Genomic DNA, 6,000 nt, shown 5'->3' on the forward strand with positions numbered 1-6,000 from the left:
CATCTTGACAGCAGCTGACGTCTTTCTCAGTCACGTTTTTTTTAAATCATATTCTGCTGTGCTGTTGTTATATGCTCTGTTCACAATGTGAACTAAAAGTTTAACAACCGGAGAGGACAAAGGTTTTACTCAGAAACAGTGCCCAGTGATTCATTGTTGAACTTCTTTCTCGAGCAGTCACGCTACACTTTTTTTCTGTAAGTTTTGAGATGAAAAAAAAGGTTTGGTGGGGAAATAACTGATCACAGCCACTTTCCCACCACGCACTCCAGTTAGATATAACACAAAGTCCCTTTGTTTGACCAAGTGCCACATATTCAATGGCTAACATTCAGAGGGAGCACGGTGTCACAGCTCCCGGATTAGGGTCATTTTAAAAGTGGATGGAGGAGCGAGAGGGTTAAGGGGGTTAAGGTTAGAATTGGCATGGGGGGTTGGCTCGACTACACAGAGCAGGAATGCGTATATGCCTACAAATGAATTTAGCCTGAATGCTGTTTTTACGGTCCCTTGGTAGTGTTTTCCTAGTGATTAGCTTCCTTGCCATTGCTGATCTCTTGGACACATGGTCAGTCACGTTTGAGTGCCTGATAGGGCAGATGAGAGAGAGGTTGTCTGTGAAACAAGAGAACAGGGGGCATCACACTGCCTTAATCTAAAGATTAATCTAATTTTTTATTTTTTATTACTATTATTATTATTGTTATTTTATTACTTAATCAGAGTTTCAGGGAAATAAGTAACTGTTTGTACCGGATTTATGATGAAACAATAAGACGGGTGTATAATAGTGAGTAAATGCTCAGGTATGAACAGATCAACGTTTGCACATGCCACAATGATTGCTGCTTATGAGAATGGTTACGAGAATGGCATGTCTTTGTAGTGAATGTAGGTTCTCAGCCACACCAACACATGAAATCTCAATGTCAATGAACTGGAGTAACCCTCTTTTAAGGTGAGGCCATACCTCTCAGCCAATCACAGCGGATCTAGGATCAGGCACCCTGCACTCAGCCAATCAACACACTTGCGTTTTTTTTCTCCCCACTTTTTTCTAGTTCTTTGTCATTCTTTTAGAAATAGTATTTTATGACTAACAACTAAACGCCCTAGCGGAAGTCGTTACCATTTTGTTGGTGTCTGCCACTCAGGCAGTTTTTTTTCTCCTTGTTCTTATGCCTCTTAAGCTTGCGTGCCATTGTATGGTCTCTGTTATTCATTCACAAAGTAGACAATACAAAGGGAAATCCCTAAGTCTGCTGCTGATGACCATGTCTGTGTTTTCAGTGGACCCATTATCCCATTTGATCATTTCGTTTTTGGAGAAGTTTAGGAGCTGTGTGTGAGCGCGAGTGTACAGAGGCATGTGTGCAGACGTCCTTAGTAAAGTGTAATTTGAGGCTGGAACACCGTCATCTGACATCAGCCGTTGCATAAACCATGTCAAGTAAAGACACGACTGCTTCTTACTCTGCACAGATTCCCACAGAATACCATAACATACAGTAAAAGCTCAGGTGGTCTGTTCCCATATGTCAGGATGATGGGAAGGTTGTAAGATGAGCTCCTCCTAATAATAAGTCATTGTTTTAGCTGAAGGAGCTCTTTGGGATAAAATAATGTTTTTGTAATAAGTATTTTAATCTGTTACAGATGCAAGAACCTGTGGTGGGGAAAAATAAGGACAAAGAACAAGTCGAGTCTGGTTTACTTAATGCGATTTGCAAGATATGCATTTGCCTTACACCTTTACAATTTCAAAAATACATCTTGCATTTGCTTGTATTTATTCATAGTTTATTTTTTAAGCATACTGTACAACCTCTCTTAATTTGGATGTTTTCCAAAAAGATCACAATTACTTTTCCAAAAGTCTACATCCTATTTTCTAAATTTTCTAAGTTAACTACAATGTTTTTTCCACAACTTGTTATGTTTTTTGTTTTTTTTTACCACAGTTTTACTAAACTATAATAACCTTGGTGTAATGCTTGGGTGATTGATTTTTTTCTATTTTATTTTTTTTTTAAAGTGAAATCTAATCTGATGAAATTCTTCAACTCGGGATGCACTGTTGGATACTCTGGTCATGGATGTGCACGGTAGAGAAAGAGCAAATGCTGCAGGGTAGAAAACCGAAGCCCGCAATAAAGTGCCAAAAAATGCAGGCTTTGTAGTTTATTTCCAAAGCTAGTCAAGCACTAAAGGTTCCCATGTTACAGAAGCTTTACAGCAGAAATAAACAAAACCTGATAATAATGGTATTTTTTTTTAAAAAGGTCTTTGGTCTCTGTATCTAATTTCCATTTCAAGACAACTGTACTGCTGCAAGTGAAATGAATTTTTATACACTGTTTCAACTGTATTTCACCTTTGATTTATGCATAATAATAGAAGGCATCTGACCTTTCCAACCACGATCTACAGACTCCTCCAATTTGAACATTCATTTGAAACTCATTGCTTAAAAAACTGCATGTGCTGGCTGCCCGCGGCCAGGCCACTGCAGCCCCCTCTGGCTTCTGCTCCGTGGCTGCTGGGTGACCCTCGTCTGGGGCTCTCCTCAGCTCTTCCCAGGAGGGTGGCACGGATGCCCCACCGGTCGTCCTCCTTGGGCTCTCGCACTCTGGGGCCTCTGGATGTCTGGGGACTGGATCTCCTCCATGCATGCTTCATGCCCAGGGGGACGGGGCTATGGCTCCCCATACCATCTAGCAGGGGTAGGGAACTCCAGGCCTCGAGAGCTGGTGTCCTGCAGGTTTTAGACGTGTTCTTGATCCAACACAGCTGATTTAAATGGCTAAATTACCTGCTCAACATGTCTTGAAGTTCTTCAGAGGCCTGGTAATGAACTAATCATTAGTTGTGTTGACCCAGGGTGATATCTAAAACCTGCAGGACACTGGCTCTCGAGGCCTGGAGTTCCCTACCCCTGCTCTAGCAGATTGTTACATGGAGAAACCTTTTGAATACAAGTACACTGATCCACACGGGTGTGCACACGGGTGTTCACTGTTCATAGACACAAACTACATCTTTCTTGGCTGCTACCTCAAAGCACATTGTGCACCTCCGGTCCTGCGTGCTGCACAACAACATTCAATGTTTAGTATTTACTGTTATTTACACTTAGCTAGATTAATGCGACGGTGCCTTGTTCATTATGTTGCTTTCTTTTTTTGCTTGTTTTCTCTTTTTTTCTTTTTTATCTCTCAACAGGTGATCCGGGAGAGTTTTTTCTTTTTAAGTGCCCTATCTCACTGTCCCTCTTCCCCTCTGTTTTTCTTTTCCTTCATCTTACTTTCTCCCTTTCCTATCCCCCAGCCATGTCTGTCCCATCTGTAACAACTGAAAATAAAATAACAAATAATAAAATAAAATAAATAATAACAACAAAGGTTGATCAAATGGACCAATACGGATGATCCACCAAAGCAAATCCGTTGGGTATCTTTGTTGGCCTTCAGATGTCAATTCTGACAGCTAAAAAACCAAACGGGACAGGCAAAAAATAAATAAATAAATTTTAAAAAATGCATGTGCAACCATCCAAAGGAGCTGTTGATAACAAGATGCAACCTATCTGGCGTACATCAGGTGGCTGGTAAAGATGACAGGCCTGTGCAGGAATGGAGATGTCTAGGATAGAGGGCAGTGGATGTTTTAACCAGAGTATTTAAGACATTCTGGGACAGTGAGAAAATGCTTGAGGAATGGAGAAGGAGTATACTGGTACCAGTTTTTGAGAACAAGTGATGAGCCATACCATGGGCCATAAGAGGAAGTCTTTTTAAAACTAGAAAAATTTGCATTTCCTGCGAAAATGCTGTGTGGATGCTTTAAAGCTGAAGCTGTCTGCTGAAATTAGCAGAAAAAGCTGAAAAGTTGCAAAAATTGTAAAAACTTTGCAGAAGCAAAGGAACTTTGCTAAAATGTAGTAACTTAGCTTAACTGCAATATCTTAATAATACTTGGCAGAAATACAATAACATAGCAGAACTTAGCAGAAATATTGTAACTTACCAGAAACACGATAACTTCTCAAAAATACAAGAATTTGGGAGAAATAGTATAAATTTACAGAAAGAATATATTTAGCCAAACATTGTTAAACATTACAGAAATAGTATGATTTAGAAAAACAGTACAACATAGCAGAAATGCTGTGATTTACCAGAGACACTGTAATATACTATGAATATTGTAATTTTATATAAATACTATGTTTTAGCAAAAATACTCCAGTTTAGCACAAATATTATAACATAGCAGAAATACTACTCTATAGCAGAAATGCTGTATTTAGAAAGAAAAATATAATATAGTAGAAATACTATGATTTAGCAGAAATCCTACAATATAGCTTAATAACAATGATTTAGAACAGATACTATGATTGAGCAGAATAGTAATAACTTAAGTGAAAATATTGGAAAGATAAAATGACAAGCTGAATAAAAAGAAACATGGTTAAGTTCGCTCAAAACTAATTTTTGTTCACCTGTGAAAAAATAAAATAAAAATACATTTAGAAAAAAACAAATAAGAACAGCCAACAGATACACAAAAAATCAAATACGGATACACAAATAGACAAATACACACAAAATCAAATACGGATACACAAATAGACAAATACACACAAAATCAAATATGGATACACAAATCAACAAATACACACAAAATCAAATATGGATACACAAATGTACAGAGAGAGACACACAGACAGGGTCTATGCCAGTCAACCAGTCTGAATATATTATATTTTTATCCAATAATGAGATGCTACCCTAAAAAGGGTCTTTGTGTGTGTGTGTGTCTCTCTCTCTCTCTCTCTCTCTCACACACACACACACACACACACGCACGCACGCACGCACGCACACACACACACACACACACACACACACAGCAGCAGCAGCGAGTGAACAGGGGCTGTTAACAGCATGTTTCTAGGTCAAACAGCTGTGACCTTCTCAATTTGAATCCACCAATCAGAGAGGCTGTGTGCTTTTTCCCGCCAAAACTGGTGCACCAAATGCAGGCTTTTACACACACAACACAGAGAGAGACAGGATTTTTGAAGTCTATTTCTCATAGTCAGGATTGCCCTCAAACAAACAGCCATAAATTCCTAACCATAGGGGTTAAAACGGTCATTCTTAGACCAGAAGACATGGGGGAATCTTGAAATGTTGACCATTTAAAATAAAAATATGAAATATTATAGCTATATGACATAGATGATTGGTTGGCTTAGAAGCCATGAAGGCCCCAATATGCAAATTTGAATGTGTCAGCCCTCAGATATGATTGGCTGGCTGGGAAGCCGTGCAGGCCCCAATATGCAAATTTGAATGTGTCAGCCCTCAGATATGATTGGCTGGCTGGGAAGCCATGAGGGCCCCAATATGCAAATTTGAATGTGTCAGCCCTCAGATATGATTGGCTGGCTGGGAAGCCGTGCAGGCCCCAATATGCAAATTTGAATGCCTCAGCCCTCAGGTATGATTGGCTGGCTGGGAAGCCATGAGGGCCCCAATATGCAAATTTGAATGTGTCAGCCCTCAGATATGATTGGTTGTCTTAGAAGCCATGAATGCACCAATATGCAAATTTGAATGTGTCAGCCCTCAGGTATGATTGGCTGGTTGGGAAGTCGTGCAGGCCCTGATATGTAAATTTGAATATTACACTCCTCACAGAGTATTAACTCCCTGGGGAGCTGGCAGAAATATATAGAAATACAATGATTACCCAAAAATACTGCATTTAGTAGAAATACTATGTTTCAGCACAAATACTATAAAATGGCAGAAATACTATAATTAAGCAGAAATACTATATTAAGTACAAATCCTATAAAAAGCAGAAAAACTGTACTATGATTTGGTAGAAAAACTATAATTAATCAAAAATACTATATTTGGCAGAAATACTATTTTTTTAGCAGAAATACTATATTTAGCACAAATCTTATCAAATAGCAGAGATAGT

The sequence above is a fragment of the Oreochromis niloticus genome, linkage group LG12 (assembly GCF_001858045.2).
Source record: "Oreochromis niloticus isolate F11D_XX linkage group LG12, O_niloticus_UMD_NMBU, whole genome shotgun sequence".
In the NCBI taxonomy this organism is placed as follows: Eukaryota; Metazoa; Chordata; class Actinopteri; order Cichliformes; family Cichlidae; genus Oreochromis; species Oreochromis niloticus.